This window comes from Marmota marmota, unplaced genomic scaffold (genome assembly GCF_001458135.2).
Source record: "Marmota marmota marmota unplaced genomic scaffold, marMar, whole genome shotgun sequence".
Taxonomy (NCBI): Eukaryota; Metazoa; Chordata; class Mammalia; order Rodentia; family Sciuridae; genus Marmota; species Marmota marmota.
In genome coordinates, this window is record NW_026000171.1 from 6,361,084 (window position 1) to 6,379,093 (window position 18,010).

The 18,010-nt window shown below is 45.9% G+C and overlaps 1 protein-coding gene across 22 annotated transcripts in view; it reads right to left on the bottom strand.

Annotated features, from left to right (window-relative positions):
* The window catches only part of Cacna1c (calcium voltage-gated channel subunit alpha1 C), a 698,188-nt gene that overhangs the window by 556,592 nt on the left and 123,586 nt on the right, over positions 1–18,010 (bottom strand). Inside the window, exon 1 of one of the 22 annotated variants that reach the window (XM_048787471.1) lies at positions 5,489–7,998. The exons of 20 other annotated variants lie outside the window; for them this stretch is intronic. The gene's annotated coding sequence lies outside the window, so the exon portion shown is untranslated. Of the gene's footprint in view, positions 1–1,806; positions 2,019–5,488; positions 7,999–18,010 lie in introns of those variants that run through there. One more of the 22 variants, XM_048787470.1, reaches the window with a different exon arrangement.

Sequence of the window (18,010 nt, forward strand, 5' to 3'; positions counted from 1 at the left end):
AGGTGAAACAGGTGTGACTCTGGAAGCTGGCTTCCACCAAAGCTACACCTCAAGGTCGGCATAGCCACTCTTACTTTAAGTCATTTCCCCACACTCACTGTGATAATTAAGTTATTTAGGAACTCATCTATGTTGGGTTTCTGCCTCATGCAACCAAGAAAGACCTAATATGCTTACTCAGTGCCCAAAACGTGTACCCAACTGAGCTGTCATTTCTGAGAGATTCCATAGTCTATGTCCTCTCCATCATAAGAGGGAGAGACAATGAGCTTCAACACTTACGCCAATTGACTGACATCATTGTCCAAATGCTGTACTTACAGGACTCTGAGACTTTCCTGAGCAAGACAAGAAATCACATCATGATAGATCAGCGATGCCTATCATGGCACAAGGGGTAGGGAATGGTAAATACACAGGTGCCACGTACTTACCACCCCAGCTTGACCCCAAGATGAGCACATCAGGTCTCCCTGGGTACCAGCTCATCAGCTATACTACTGTCGTCCATTCTGTTGCATTAGAGCCCCACCCACCTCTCCAGGGCCTAGAAAACTGCCTCCTTACTGAACCGAAGTCATGGCCGCATTCTCAATGTGACACGGATTCCCACCTCACCACTGATTCCCTTTGCCCTCCTCCTTTTCTCTGCCCCACTGGCTCCAAGCAGCTGCTGCATCCTAGGGGTAAAGTATATTAACCAGAATATCAGGCTCATGGAGAGCGCAGCACTTCTGTGTGCTGAGAAGTCTCCTTGGCCACATAGCTTGTCCCAGTCTTCCCCGTGCTCACTGTATGGATCCCTAGCCTAATGTGAGGAAGGCCTCAAGAAAGCTTACCTTTCTTATAAGACCCCAGAGGGAAAAAATTCAAAGAGTCGATTTGAATTAATAAAGGCACCTGAAGCACAAGAACCGCTTTAATAAGCAGCAAGATGAGTATCTCCACTTAACACATAAGAAAACAAAGGAGCATATGACTCACTAAAGGTCACAAAATGAGACAATGGAAGATTTCTGCAGCACACAGGACTCAGTGAGCTGCCAGACTATACTCCCGCCTCCTCAGATCTCTCTGTCACACAGACACACACACACACTCCACATGCATACACACGTGTGTGCTCACATGCACGGTGACAAACAGAGCACACACCTCTTCTGGGTTTTGTGGGCTTTGGGATGGAACAGGCTGCATTCCTAAAAACATCCTTAAACTTAAAAGGATCTTCATAGGACAGTGTCCACTGCACCATCAGCCTCCTTGGGAACCCTCTGGGGTGATTATAGGCACCTCCAGGGTGAATGACAGTAGAAAGTGTCCTGCTTATGCATCAGAGTGACCAAGTCCAAAGTAGCCCAATCTTCCATCTTCTGTGGTTCCCCAGAGAGGGCTGGAACTCTAGTTTTGCTCCATTCAATCTGTGGTAAATCATTTTTCCTTCCTGGACTCTCTTTGGCAATGACAAAATTTAATAGAGTCTATTTTGGTTCCTGGACTAACTCTTCTTCCCTCACACATATAAAAGCAGCCCTGTCCCCTGCTTTCAGCCTTCCAGACCCCACTTCTCTACATATGACAAGACCTCACACTTCCCCTGAGGTGAGTGTCCTCCAACCCTCACCTTGGCCCTTCCCTGGCTTGTCTTTATCTCCCTCTCATCTCAGCTGCCAGTTCCAAACACCAAGCAATCCCAGGAACGTCAGGACAACACTTGAGAAAAGGGCCGGAGGCAACAGGCCTGAGAACACATCTATTGCCCTGTTAAGGCTGTATGTGGGTGCATCCTTCACCCTGATCCCTTACCGTGAGACAGAGGCGTCCATGAGCAAGATGGTGGCTGCCTCCACAGAGCCAGGAGGCAGTTCTGAACACCAGGTCTTGGTAAGCTGACTTCTGAGCACCCCCAGCCTGCACTCCATGGGGGACCTTATTTATATTGTGAACTGTTCCCAGAACACAAGGATCTCTCTGGAGCATACCATCTGGAGAAAGCACATATGAATAGGCCCATGGGGAAAAGTGGAATGTCAACTTCTCCCTAGCCAGAGGACAAAAAAACAACCAGTATTTTGGTCCAGGCAGTCCAGAGCACAGCTACAGCCCTGTGACATGATTAAGGGCACTGCCACAGTAAACTCAGAACCATACACAGGTGAGACAGGTCTGGCCTGTCAGGGCTAGCCTCTGTGAAGGCTGAACTCCAAGCTCAGCTTGGCCTTCCCTCCTCCAAGTCATTTTCCCACCCACCATGATGATTCCCCAACGAGACCTAAGGCCCTAGGAGTATCTCCAGATCACCCACAACAAGTGGCATAACCATCCAAGAATCCCAGCAGTGGGGAACCTCCATCTCTGGCACAAGGGTTTTGAATCCCGAGTAGCGCTGTGAAGGTAGGGCAGACAGCATTGTGTCCCTGATAGCTCTTGTTAGCACAAAATCACCACCCAATGCAAAGAGACCAATTTTCAAATTATAAAGCTGATTCAAAGCTTTGTCTCCTGGCTGCCAGCTGAAAAAATGCCACCATTTAAGTCTGCTCTGGCTCCTGCCTTCGTAGGCTATTTCCACTGATGCTCTCATCCCCAAACGAGCCCAACGGGCGACTTAGTAGATCAGGTCACATATACACAGGTAGGTGCCACACAGCAGTGATCTTTTTTCCAAACATTAGAAAATGACTCCCGCCTGTCATTGGCTTGACACCCCTAAAAAGACAGCAGCAGCTCCCCCCTCCTGCATACAGGTGCTGCTGCTTCTCAGAGAGACCAGGACAAGGACAAGACCCCCAAAAGAACTGGTCAGGATCATGCCATTCTGCTCTCCAGGGGTCTGCCTGAGGAGTCCAAATCAGGAGTACACCTGCTTTCCACAGGTGTAGAAAACAGAAAGGTGGAAGGTGTCTGCTGATAGAACAATTGACTTTTTTTTTTTTTTGTCTTTAATCCATCTCAGTCCAGCCACGTGATGCAGGGCCATATGCTAAAAAATGCTCCACATCTATCTGCTATGGTGTCATGATAAAAATGAAGGTTGCTGTAGTTTGGATCTTAAGTGTCCCTCAAAGTGTCCCACGCGGTAAAGGCTTGGTCCCCAGGCCACAGCACTGGTGGAATCTTTGGAAGGTGGAACCTGGTGGGAGGAATTTAGGTTATTGGGTGCATGACCTTGGAGGGAAAATTGGAACTCCGCCCACTTCCTGTATCTGTCTTTCACCTCCCAGCCACCATGAAGTGAACCCTTTACAGAGCCACATCCTCCAGTCCTGATGTTCTGCCTCACCACAGGCCCAAGGCAATGCAGCCAACTGACCATGGACTGAAACCTTTGAAATTGGGAATCAAAATAAACCTTTACTCCTTATAAATTGATTGTTTCAGGTATTTTATTACAGTGAAAGAAAGGAGACCAACACACAGTGGACTATAGATAAATGTTAGAAAAAACACTGTTAGAATCTGTCCATCTATGCCCTAAAAAACAGAGTTATTCTCAAGCATCAGACTCTTTCACTTACATCTTGGATGTGGAAGTGGCAGAGAAGAACTGAGGAAAGAGTCATGAGTAATGATTTCCATCTCATGTGCCACCACCCTAGTCCAGGCCACCATCCATTTCTTGCCCAGAATGCTGCAGTAGCCCCCTAGCATTTCTCTCATTCCTGGGCTTGCCCATCCCTAATCTGATCTCCATGCAGCAGCCAAAGTGACCTTTTAGAAACATGAATCATAAATGAGGCCCTGTCATTCCCCTAGTTAAGTCCCTTCAAAATCCAAACTCTGTGCCATGACTTATGATGAAGCCAGTGTAAACTGGCCCAGGCCCACTTCTCTGAGTTTACGCATTCCTCTCTAGGCCTGGTCTTATGCACTCCCAACATACTGGTCTCATTTCATGCTTCAGATATGCACAGCTCTTGTCTACCACAGTGCCTTTGCATGTTCTAAGAATGTTCTTCCTTCTGCTCTTCGCTTGTTGATTTCTTCTCACTCTTCAAGTTTGAGCATAAATGATTCCTCCTTAAACTCTCAATCCAAATAAGCAGAACTCAAATACAAGTTTCCAGTATTCTCCCCACCTCCCTTCCTTCATGCCACCCAAGCCCCCTTGGCACCATATAAAGAACACCAGTTAGACACAGGGGTAGAAAACAGAATGGAGCTTCTGGCCTGCTTTGACAGCAGGGCCTCCTGCTCTTGCCTTAGTGCCTTCTGCTATGCACAAAGGAAGGTCATTCCTAATGAAGCACCTTTGTACCCAAGATTAACTTACAGGGAGCCAGAAGAGCAGTTCACACCTAGGAAGGAGAGAACTGCAAATGAATTTCCTCCTAAAGTCCTGGCCACTTATCCATCCCTGAAGTGTAAAAATGTGCTCTCTCTCAGGCCAGCGTGTCACTCAAGATGTTTGTGAAAGTCCATCTGGCTCTTGCTCTCTGTCATCTCAACATTGTGGCAAGAGGCCTACATACCCTTTATGAGCAGAACAGCCAACCTGAAAGAAAAACTATATTTCTCTAGCCATTAGTGGTCCAATGATCACAAAGCAGAAGGCCGTTAATCTTCCCTATCTATTGCATTATGAAGACAGCTGGCAGCCAGGTGCAGTGATGCACACCTGTAATCCCAGAGGCTCAGGAGGCTGAGGCAGGAGGATTGTGAATTCAAAGCCAGCCTCAGCTAAAGCAAAGCACTAAGCAACTCAGAAAGACCCTGTCTCTAAAGAAAATACAAAATATGTGGCTCAGTGGCCGAGTGCCCCTTAGTTCAATCTCGGGTCCCCACTCGCCCCAAAAAGAAAGAGAAAGGAAGGAAGGAAGGAAGGAAGGAAGGAAGGAAGGAAGAGATAGCTGGCAAACGTGAACAGGAAGGATACTGTCCCTTGGTCTTAGAAGATAATTCAAGGCTCTGTCCTTCTCAAGGTGAGTGGTACTATCAGAAGGATCCAGTATGCCTTAGAAAGAGCCACCATGTGACAGGTGGGTGACCAGTGGGTTGGCTAGCTCAACAGTTCCTCCAACTTCTTTCTACTGTGCCTTCCTAGATTGCCAGAGAGCTAAAAACAATTCCAAATCTCTCTTATAATTAAAATTCCTGATGCAACTTTGGGATTGGCCAACCAAGAACTGAGTAAGTCAGGTGGGGAGGACATCTATTTAGCTAGTATAGAGCTGACGGGGGCCTTGCAGTGGCTTCCTGGACCACGGACAAGGTGGTGTGCTCTTGGAGCCAACTCCTGGCACTGGGGCTTCACACTTCCCAGCTTCCTAACAGTACCACAGTCGCAGATCCCTTGGCCTGCTCTGCGATGCTGCTCTGGGAGTCACTCCTGCAGGCCCAGCCCGGAGCTGGTTTCTCTCCCAACCCTTCCAATTTTATAAGTCCTTAAATTCCTGTATTAATATCTGTCCTCCTGAGTGTCTGTTATAGATCTGAACTTTGGCTGAGCACACCAGTCTATAGCAATATACTATCCAATACAACTTACAGTAATGGAATGTTCTATCATTCTGGGCTATCCATTTGCCTTCCTCTAAATAGACACCTGCTGTGGACAGTATGATTGCTGAGTCCTTGAGTACCTACAACAAATGAGGAAATACAATTTAAATTTCATTTAATTTCAATTAGTTTACATCTAAGTAGCCATATTTGGCTGGAGGCTACATATTGGACTACACAGGTCTGTATTAAAAGGAAGGCACAATGGGAAAAATACGATAAAGAATAATTGTAAGTAGTAGGAAAAAGCAAAGAATAAGCACTTGATTCTAAACTGTGGGGGAAAAAAAACTTTTTAAAAATGCAATCAAGAACTGATCCAGATGTTGATGGGTGGGTAGATTTTTTTGATCATGAAATAACCACCCTATGCAAAAAGACATATTTTCAAAGCATAAGAGATTCTAAGCTACACAAAAAATAGAGAAGTCATAGCCTTTTTCAGTACCTAACTTTTTTTTTTGTTCCCCTGTGTTGAGAATCAAACCCAGGGCATTGCACATGGTAGGCAAGTTCTCTACCACTGAGCTACACCCCGAGTCCAGTATCTCACATTTTTGACAAATAAATGAGGAAGTAATTTTTCCCATTGGGCAGATGGAAAACCTAACAATGCCCCCCACACTAAGTAAGGAAGAGCCCCATGACATCCCAGCTTAGATGGAAACCCTCTCGCCAGAGTGAGGACTCAAGGGGTATTCTGAAGGTGCCAAGCATATGTTATCTTCTGATCCCTTTTTCCTCTGACCTGAGCTACTTCCCACTGTTTGAGCAGATTCCTACTCTCTCTGTCTTCCTCTTCTCTCACTCTGCTACAAACACAGTCATAAGAAATGGGGATGCTCAGAACAGTCCCCATGACCACAGTAGTCAAACCTGCTCCACAACAAAGAGACAGTGAGGGACCAAGGACATCTGTGGCTATCTCCCTGACTCAATCGATCAGATGCTGCCTAAAATAAAACTGTCTCATTTTTACTCTACATACCACCTGCATCTGATGACCAGGGCAAAGTAGAAGGGAAGGCAGAGAACCTGGAGCATTTCAGAGGCTCAAGTCAGCAGGAAAAGTGGTAAAGCTACTGGCATTCACACCTTCTGACTGATGCAGCAAACAAAACCTCTTCTCTGCCTTTTACTAGTAAAAGCAAGGTTAAAAAAAAAAAGAATCCTAATAGAAAGTCTCACTGGAGGCAAACCATATGCATATGACCAAAAGGCCAATATTACCTTGCCCAGAGGACCCTAATCATAATGCCACTTCCCCCTTGGTACTCAAGAACTCTCATACTGACATCAGAGACCATAAGGAAAAAAACTAACTGATAGATGTATACAGCTGAACCACAATCTTCAACCAAAGAGGACAAATTGCAGTAATCATAATACTTCTTCCACTCATTTCCAAGCATGGAGAGGAGGGAGATCTTGAGATTCTTGACCTCTTGCTATTTGCACTGAAGCTCCTCACCTCCAAAGGTGAAAGCACACCTAAATTATAGGCCCTAGCGGAGGATTAATTCGAGTGTATTCATAATCAGCATTTTTGGCTTTTTTAAGTGCAACAGCAGAACACACTTTGTAGTAAAACAATAGATCTGCGCAGAAGTTTACAGGGATGCTACTATTTGAGTATTTTCAGTTCGTATGTTTGCCATTTGCTAAGTTTGTCTATTACTATGTTAAATGAATATTTCTCATCCCCCAATAGAAGGGAAGCCCCAAGAAACAGAAATCCTGGTCTATTTTGTTCAATTCTGTATTCCCCGGAGCCCAGATCAGCCAGGAGTGTGATATGTGTGTGATAAAAACCTGGTGAACAAATGAGTGAGTCTCTTGAAATGTAATTGTTCTAAGATTTTTTTTCCTATATTAACTGCTTAAACGTCTGTCTCTATGTTGTGGGGGTCAGTTGCTCTGGCCCATTTTACTGCAGTCTTAGAGTGTGTGCAGTACCTCTGAATGTTCTGCCTTGCAGCCCCAGGGCCACTCAACAGGATGCATCATGGTCCCTGCAACAGAGGTGTGGTCCTACTCCTGATCTGGGGTTCAGAGCTCACAGATCTCTCAGAACCAGTCACCCTGGGATGGCAGGGAGCTTTTCTGTTCTGTGCTATGAGCATGACTGAGCTGTGCCTGCAGCTCCTCCAGCCCTGCTGAAACGGGGAGGCTGAGCCCCGAGCTACCGTTTCCTCTCACCTGGACAGAGGCAAGCATGAGCTGATACACCCTGTCAAGGAAGCAGTTAGCAGTCAGTAGTCAGAGTCATTCAGAAATGGCTACAGTCTCCTATCCTTCTCAGGACCAATCCAAGACCCAGGCAAAGTCATGCATCTGGGCATTCACTGAAGTGTGAATTATGCTAATGCCAAACTGGAAATGACTTAAAAGTCCATTGTGGGGGCCTCGTGAGATAAATGAGATCCAGGCAATGCATATCCATACGATGGAATTTTAGGAAGCCATAAAAATAACATTCTGAAAAATATTATGAGAAAAATTGTTCACATCATAATATTAAGCACAGAAATGGGGTCTGAAATGGTATACAATGAACCATGCTTTTTACAAAAGATTTTTTTTCTAAAAAGAAAGACTAGAAGGAAACATGAAAATATTACTAGTGTTATTTTTAGGTTGGGCTACGGTTTGGATAAGTAACACCCACAGGTCCTCTGTTGAAGGCTTTTCCCCAACCTGTAGTGCTATTGGGAGATGATGGAACTTTTAAGAGGTGGGACCCAGATGCAGAAAGTTTGGTCACTGGAGACACACCCTTTAAGGTGATATTGGAACTCTGGCCCCTCTTCCTCTCTTTGCTTCCTGGCCACCATGAGATGAGCAGCCTCTTCTGCCACACTCTCTCTCTCCAGGATGGACTATGTCGCCACAGGTCCAAAGCAATGGGGCCAAGTAACCATGGATCAAAATCTCTGAAACTGTGAACTCAAATGAGCCTTTCCTCTTTGTAAGTTTCTCAGTTCAGGCATTTTGTAACTGCGGTGGAAAGCTAACTAACACAGGGAGTGAGTGACAGTTATTTGCAGAAAGGCAGAACTTAGGGCAGGAACTGGAAACCAGGCAGATCGGATCCAAAGTCCAGCTCTGACAGTCACTGGCTGTGTGAGTTTAAAAGTCACACAACCTCCCTGTTCCTGAGCTCCTCTTTTGTGAAATGGAAATAGTGATCGCACCTGTCTCAGAGCGTCATGGTGCCAAGCCAATGATATTCAACTCTCAGAAAAATGCCTGAGGATAAAAGCCTCCTGAGTATTAGCTGTATTTATTATTCTAGTTTCCAAATTCTATACATTAAGCGATTCTTTGCTTAGAAAGGGAGGAATGCTCTGGTTTTTGTTATTTATACCTCTAATATTACTGTGGCCACACCAGGGCCAGCCTCATGACCTGCTGCTGAGTCCCACTCTGCAAAGTCTGCCTACAGCTGCAGGGAAAGAAGCGAGGAGTGAGTGGCACACAAACTCCACACACATCCTGACAGCCTTCTGCCAACTGCACCTGAGCTCTGACAGAGGGTGATTGGCAGCCCTAGGTTTCCAGCCACGTACTCTGTAAACAGAAGTATCCAAGTTTAAGGAAAAGTAAAACGGGTGATTCAAAATGGGTGAAAACAAGCCAGATATTTCTTTTTTCTTCTCATCCTGGTTTTAAAAAGTTCCTTCTCCTATCAACACGCCTCCATGAAGGACAAACAGGAATATGCACCTTCCCTGAAACACCAGGACTCCGAATCAGGAGACCTGGGGCCCAAACCCAGGTCTGAGAGAAGCCATTCATCTAACCATACGCCCTTGGAAGTTAATCAGAACTGGACATCAGAAAGGGTGAGTTGCTTTCTCCAAGCAACACAGCCACACAATCTGAAGATGCAGGCCCCTGATTCTGTAACCACCCTTCACACTACTAGCAACACTGCCAACTACGCAGTGATGGACCCTTCTCCAGGCCTCAATTTACTCCTCTGTAGGATAGAAACAATAATACATTCCTCACAGGACAATCATAAAGACCAAATGAATTTGTGTCTGTGGAAATACTACCCAAAGGTATAGTATTATTTACTATGAATCATTCCAGAGGTACCCACACATAGGGCCTCGGGGCACCAGGGAAGAGCACAATAAAGTGAAATAAAACATGAAAGCTGTTTAAAAAAAAAAAAAAGCCTCTTTCCCTAAAGCACATGCTCCAGGTTAAACAACCACCTTTTTAAAATTGCTATATTGCACCGTTAGTTTGTGAAAAATTTCATTCTTAGTTCGTGAAAAAAATAAATCTACCCAGAGAATTCAGAAAACAGAGAGTGCTGGAGATCCTGGAAAACGCGGCTCCACTTCCCAAGGATCCTCTGTAGCAAAGGACTTGAACATTCTTCCACCGCGGGGAGGGCCATCAGCCCGCACGTGTGTGCACACTAAAAACATAACACACGCAAATACACCCATGAAGTCCAATCCACCCTCCTCCTGGGTGTCTCTAATTCTCATTAAGGTGAGAAAAAAAAAAAAAACAGCATACGCTTATTCCTAAACACTCACAGGCCATTTAATAGCTATGCTTTGTGCAAAGTATAATGCTTCTTTCATTTAGAAAAGTCAAAGCTATTTATCTCATTAATCCCCACAAAACCTCTGCCAGACAGCAGGCAGACAAAAAGATGGAAGGCAACAAAAATATCTGCAAGCCTCCCCTGCTGCTGCTTGGTATAGAGATGAGGCTATCTTGACACTTTCCCAAATTTGGTGGGAAAAGAACAAGTCCAGAAGTTGAGATCCGAATTCCAATCCCAACTCCAACACCTCCATCCCTTTTCTTCTCGGCTCTCTTTCCTCTTCTTTAGAATGAGGCAGTTCTACCAGACAAGAGAAGAGGTCCTCCCAGCTCATATTCTCAGGTTCCAGAACTCTCTGGTCCCAGCATCTCACTGCTTCCCACTGACTCCTCGGTGCCTGGAGCTCACGCCCATTGACCTCCAAGGGGAGAGCCCCAGAAAGTGCAGTTCAACATCCCCTCCTTATGCTCGTGGGTGGGGCTCTCTCCAGGAGAGAAGAGGCCTGAGAGTACTCAGCTGTCCCAAGTGGCCGCCTCCACTGTGCTTGTACTCTTGGGCCAAGTGCAACCAAAGGGGCCTCTCAGGTAGGAAGGACGGCACAGGAAAACACCCCTGGGGCCTCCATTTGTCTTCTAATTGACCATCTCAGGGTTTGCCCCAGGACTCATGGGGGCTCACCATGGTCCTCAAAGCCAAAAGGGCTCTTCATACCCATTAGGGTTTCTATTAACATCAGAAAATAACAGGTGTTGGTGAGGATGGAGAGAAATCGGAACCTCACGCACTGCTGGCTGGGAAAATAGGATAGACATTTCCCAAAAAAACTAAACACTGAATTATTACGATCCAGCGATTTCACTTGTGGATATATACCCAAAAGAATTAAAGGCAAGGGCTCCAACAGATGTATATATGCTATTGTTCATAAACAGCATTATTCACAATACTCAAAAGATACAAATCAACTAAGCATTCGTCAATGAACGAATGGTGTTATGGTTTAGATATTAGCTGTCCCCCAAAAGCTCATGTGTGAATTTTCAGAGGTGAAATGACTGAATTATGAGAGTCCTAACCTAATCAGTACATCAATCCACTGATGTGGATTAGCTGTGTGGGAAAACCGAAGGCAGGCAAGATGTGGCTAGAGAAGAGAAGTCACTGGGGGCATGCCTTTGGGGTTCATATTTGTCCCTGGTAAGCAAAGCTCTCTCTGCTTCCTTGTAGCTACTTTTCTCCACTAGATCCTTCCACCATGATGTTCTACCTCACCTTGGGCCCAAAGGTAAGGCGTTGACCCCGTCTATAAATTGAGACCTCTGAAATTGTGAGCCAAATAAACTTTTACTCCTCTAATCATTCTTGTCAGGTCTTTTGGTCAATAAAAAGGCTGACTAAAACAAATGGATGAACAAAATGTGGCATAAACATACAAGGGAATATTATTCAGCCTCAAAAAGGAAAGAAATTCTGACACATGTACAACACAGATGGAACTTGAACACATTACACTAAGTGAAACCAGATATAACAGACAAATATAGTATTACTTCACTTATGAGGTGCCTGGAATAGTCACAGAGACCAAAAGCAGAATAGAGATTGCCAGGGCCTGACGGGAGAGGAAATGGGGAATCAATGGGTACAGAATTCTGGTTTGGAATAAATGAAAATGTTCTGGAGACGAATAATGATAATGAATATATGAAAGGGTAAATTACTTAATGTCACAAAATTGCACAATTAAAAATGGTAAAAATGGCAAGTTTTATGTTCCATATATTTCACCATAACAAAAAATTATATCCTTTTTTTCAAAAAGTCAAAGAGGGCTCAGTGTTGGACTCAGAACCCTTAGAAGAATATCCTAAGAGGAAGGAGATGTGGGAAGGGAGGCTGTTCTTCTCAGGAGCAGGAAACTAGGGGGTAAAGTCTTGGAATGTGAGCTACTCAGGCTGACTTTCAGGAAGGGGATGACAGGAGTGAATTCAGGCCTCTGAGGAGGGGAGGCAGTGGCAAGACAGGGCCCTGCCCCACACGAGCTCTTCTCCAGAGCCTTCCGCACGTGACAGTACCAGAGAAGGAGGCAAAGAATTTTGGTCATAAATTGTTTTCAAATATCAAATAAATCACACACGCATGCACAAACATGCCTTCACAATAGAGTAAAACCAGACTCGTGTCCAAATGCATCTAGTGTTCTCAAGTGCCATGAAATATCAGGCATCAGACCCTTGGCTGGGAGAGACAGACAGTGGGAAGCCAGGTCAGCCCTGCACCTTTCCAAAGTGCCCAAAAGCCCTGCTCCAGGCACCTGGAGCTCCTGCAGGGCAGACCCTAACATATTCATCTCTGCAGCTCTGGCACCAGCCTGGAGCTGGCCCCTATTGGGTACAAAAAGAAGGGTTTTGCCAAGGCATGCTGATTTCAACTCAGCATCCTGACTATGTTAAGTGAGGAAACAAACAACCGTATTCCCATTGCTGGAGATAAAACCTAGACAGAGAAGCACAGGGCCCTAGCCAGTGAGCCCAGGCTGGGGCCACCTTATCAGCTGCCCCCACCCCACTTCAATTTCTCTGGCAATCCTTGCTCTTTCCCCAGATCCTCGTGTGTTCAGAATCTCCAGAGCTCACCTCCTCCACAATGACATGTTTCCTATCCTTCTTGTGCCCTGAGCTGCCCTTTCGCTTCTTTCTGCTCAGGTTTTTCTGACACTTTCTAGATTCAGCCTATCTGTCCCTCTTGGCCCCTCTACTCCAACATCTCTTCCCCTTGGAGGACCGAGGAAACATCTGTTGGGGTCATCCTTGGCTGGGGCAGAGGAGCAGAGGGATGGACACCATTGAGGTCAAGGGTACTTGGAAATCTAGTTTAGGCCAAGTCCAGGCATTTCACTGCTGCCTGGACTCTTTCTCAGCCTCAACCACTTAGAAAGCCTGAGCCAAAAGGGAGCAAGAGGGGACACATGAGGAAGTCCATCTTCAAGAGCCCAAAAGGAGAAGGCAGAGGTCAATAGCATTGCCATTTTTCATCTTGCAATGCAGTTAGGATCCACAGTGCAGAAACCCGGGCTGTAAACATGCCGCGGGACTCTAGTATCTCTGTAACTCTGTCACCCTGTGTATGTTCCTCACTTCCGACTATGTTCCCATAGTAACAAGGAAGGTTATAACCTTTAGGACAAATTGGTCCTCGTGTTGGTCTAGGTCAACAGCAAAGAAAAAAGTAGGTGTATAGAGTGTGGGATCTAGAACTACTGAGTTTTTTTTTTTTAATTTTTTTTTTAATTGTAGATGGACACAATACCTTTATTTTATTTATTTTTATGTGGTGCTGAGGATCACACCCAGTGCCTCTTACATGCTAGGCAAGCGCTTCACCACTGAGCCACAACTCCAGCCCCAAATACTGAGTTTTAGGGGACCAAACTACAAGGGAATTAATGAATAACAGCAGCCACCTATTTGCCAATCAATGAAAGGAATGAAAGAGTATCATACTAAGCGAAATAAGCCAATCCCAAAAATCCAAAGGCCAAATGTTCTCTCTGATACATGGATTCTAACACACAATAAGGCGGCGGGGGGGGGGGGTTGGTGGAGAATAAAAGTTCACTGGATTAGACAAAAGGGAATGAAGGGAAGGGAGGGGGAATGAGAATAAGAAAGACAGTAGAATTAATGAGAAATAACTTTCCTATGTTCATATATAAATATACCACCAGTGTAACTCCACATCATGTACAACCACAGAAATGGGCAGTTATACTCCATGTATGCTTGATATGTCAAAACACACTCTACTGTCACGTATAACTAAAAACAACACATAAAAAATAAAAAAACAGCAGCCACCTCTAAACAAAGAAAGTAGCCTAACCTAGTAGTTGAAAGCACAGTTCCTGTTCTGTACTACCACTTACTGGCCCTTCAGCCTGGGCACATTATTTGCAAGGGTTTTTAAAAAATTGTATAGCACTTAGCACCGTGCCGCCATCTACCCAGACCTCCATGAGCAGTCGTCATTAATTGGCATTGTTTTGTTATTGCTAAAGGGGGCTGAGTCCAGGGGCCTGCAGGAATGAAGGAGAGGTTTAAGTGAGGCCTGAGCACCTTTGAAAGGCCTTTGTAGGCATCCCAACATGAACTCTGTCCCGAGTGTTTGGCCCTCCATATTTCCACTGAAGCAGATAGTTCCTGCTATTTCCATTTCCTGGGCAGTACTCCCTCTTGAGTCAGTATATTGAGAAGGGATGGATGCCAGGGTCTCCTCCTCCCTCCCTAAGTAGCTGTGTGACCTGGACAAGTTCATCTCCCCTTCTGTGTTTGTAAGATGAGGAAGTTCACCAAATGATCTCCATGTCCTGCACACTTTTTTGGCATTCATAGATTCTGGAATTCACAAGTGGGTAGTGGTGGTGGAGGAGGAGGAGGAGGAAGGATTTATTGTTTGGAACATGCTGTCAAAAGAAATTGGCTTTCCAGATGGATCCTCAGGCCCCCTACTCACCCACCCCCATCCCTGAATTCCCACCTTTAATGCTGACAAATACTTAAACTTGCAAAATGTCTGCTGAGTCAGGCAGTCACTTCCTAGAGCCGTTTCCCGAGTATCATGGAGCATGATTCGTGGGCAGGATCTCCACAACTCCCTGAGAGTGGGACACGCAAGACTTGTACTCCCACAGTGCCTAGCTTCTGAAGTATCCTCTGCGTTATTCAACTGTTCCCCACCCTCTCTAATGCACTTGGGATTCTGCAGTAGGATCTGTGGAAATCTCAACAGCCTGCTCAGTGACTTCCTTAAACAAAAAAGTTCCTTCTGCATTCTTCCTGCCTTTGGTTTCCCCAACCTGTGAAATGGTGCTAATAACAAGCTGTCTCCATCTATGAGGGCACCTGGGGTCGGGGGACAAGAGTGTAGATGCAGAGGCTTTGGAGTGACTTGGAAGCATCTTCCTAAAGTCAAGAGCTCCCCAGTTTTCACTTGCAGAGGGAAGATTATTGGGAGGAACAGGGCATTGGCTTTGTTCTGCTCTATGCACCCAGTACATTGCTAAAGGAAAATGTCACTTCAGCACAAAGCACAGATGGACTTAAGCACCGGATGGTCCCCTGGCAGCCTGAAACTGCAGACCCTGGTTGCTAGCACCATAACCAAAAGGCAGTTTGCTTTATAAAACTGCGTTCTCAGGGCTCACGCTCAGGAGGGCAAATGCCTGACCCAACTTTCCGGTTAAGCCAAGGAGTTATAAAGGCACCACCCACTGACCCCAAGCATCAGGTAAAGAGTTCCTCATATGACCCCTTACAAACACATGTGTCAGCAATGTGGGACGTGGAGGCACCGAGCATCACCAACGATGCTTTCCTTATATCCACATTAGTATGCATGTGGCTTCTGCTCCCTGCTCAAGCATAACCTGAGATCAGAGTCCTTTCTCATTCTAATCTGTAGCCCCTACAGTTCCTGCTACAGGGTGAGTTTTCAAGAAATGTCTGGGTACTAGTCAACTTTTCATTGCTGTGACCAAAACACCTGACATAACTTAAAAGATAAAAGGCTTATTTTGGCTCATGGTTTCAGATCTTTCAGTCCATGGTCAGCAGCAGCTTTGTTTTGGAGCTGACATGAGGTAGCACATCATGACAGAAGGGTGTGGTGGAGAAAAGCTGCTCATGGCAGCCAATAAGCAGTGAGAGAAAAAGAAGAAGGAAACAAGGACAAGAAATAGTCCCCCAGGGCACACCCACAGTGACCTACTTCCTCCAACCATGCCCCACCTGCCTACCTTTCCACCACCTCCCTGCACTCCATTCACCCACCAACTGAGGATTAATCCACTGAGGAGGTCAGAGCCCTCATTATCCAACACCCCACCTCTGAACATTTGCTGCATTGGGGACCAAGCCTAAAACACATGAGCTTTAAGGAGATATTCCAGATGCAAACCCTAATAAGATGTGTGCCTACCAGGGGCCCCAATGGTGCTGAGCTGTGGGAGACACGGCTGTGTAAGACACTCCCCCGCCTCAGCAAGCCACCAGTCACAGATTGGCACAGATTGGGAAGGAAGGCCACAATTGCACATTTATCTATGCAGACACACACACAACACACACCCGCGCGTGCTCTCGGGTAACTCTGCCCAGCCAGACCCTTGCTCTTTCAGAATCTGTAACTAAATTTTAACCTAAAAGAGGCCAACACGGGACTGGCCCAGAGATTAGCCCTAGGCAGTTTGGCTTTCTGAAGTGCTCGGCTGGCCTCTGCCAGAGCTTGCAGCTTGGGGCTGTCCCCCTGTCCAGACTGCCTCAGTAACTGACAGACCCCAGTGCCCCTTCACCCGTGGCTCCCACTCTCCATCCCAAGGGCACTGCTTCCAAATGAAGGCAACAAGTCAGGAGATAAAAGATGCCATCAGTAGAAAGAAGATGTGTTTTGGAATTAAACATCTAATTAGTCACTAGATTCATCTCAGTTTAAATCCTAACTCTAGCTATGTGATCTTCGCTAAATTAACCTCTTTGATCCTCAGCATTCTTATCAGTAAAATGGGAACAATGTAATATAATTCTCAAATAGAATGCTAATGCATGCCTACTGAAGTTTAACTATTTCAAGTCATCATTCTCTTGAAGTGGCAAAGAGAGATACAAGCAGGCATGCCCCGCTTCCCTAGCCACTGAGGGATACCAGCTGTCCTTGGGTCACCTCTCCCAGCCTACAGCAGAGCAGAGGTGGACCTCCTGTCCCAAACAGAACAAACAACCTAGGGATGCCTCCTCCCCCATGCCACATCCATAGTTGCAAATCTCTTTCTGTTCCCTAAATGCAGAAGTGCCCGTCCCAGTCACCACACCAATTGGGTTACAGGACATCCAAGCCACAGGGAGACACATTTTCCATCTGACCAGCGGTTTACAAATAGTTTACCTTATCAGGAATAAATTGGAAAAGAAGGAGAATTGAAGTTTCATTTGAAGCCAGTGTACAAGTTATATATAGTCCAATTAGGCTTATGGGGCGTGTAATAGTTTCATTTGTTTGTTCCAAGGAACTTTATGTAGGGGCTGGAGAAAGGGGACAGGCAATAAAGCAGTGCCTCGGTGACCTTCATTTCTCCTATGGCTGCCTCCCTGTTGACTAACTGGTGCCTAGGAGCCCTTTTCCCAAAGCCTCCCATACCTTTCCTCCTCTACCCCTTTAGGGCAGCTTCTATCTCCCCCTGAGCTGAGGGGAGAAAGCCTTGTGAAGAAACCAAATGAGAAATGAGAGCTGGGTGGGGAAGGAGAGCAGACTCAGCAGAGGCAGAGCGGGAGGACCTGAAAACTCACCCGCTTCCTTCCTTTAGAGCAAGGGTCCTGGAGCAGAGCAAGCCAGTTTCTCACCTCGGTTCCAGGCAGGCCAACGTCAAGCCAGACTCAGGTCCAAGCTTCCAAATTCCTGGAATGATGATTCTTTAACCCAGGGTGAAGTCCAAAGCTGGAAGGTCGGAATAAGAACCCTCCAGACAAATACTGCTCTAACCACTGCTTGTCAGATAGCAGAGGCCCAGTGTCACAGGCTGAATAATGACCACCAGTTCCCAAAGTTGTCTGGAGATAATCCCTGGTTCCTATAAATAGGCTGCCTGCCACAGTAAAAGAAACTCTGCAGCTACAAATAAATTAAGCACCTTGAGAAGGGGAAATTATCTGGATTATCCAGGTGGGTCTGGTAAAATCAGCAGAGTCCTTATCATGGAGACAGGAAAGCAGAGAGAAGATTCTTCCCTGCTGGCTTTGCAGATTGAGGAAGGGGCCTGGAGTCAAGGGATGCGGGAAAAGGAAGGAAAGATTCTTCACCTAAAACATCTGGAAGGAATACAGCCCAGTGAGCCCATTAGACCTGCGACCTCCAGAAGTACAAGATAATAAGTTTGTGTTGTTT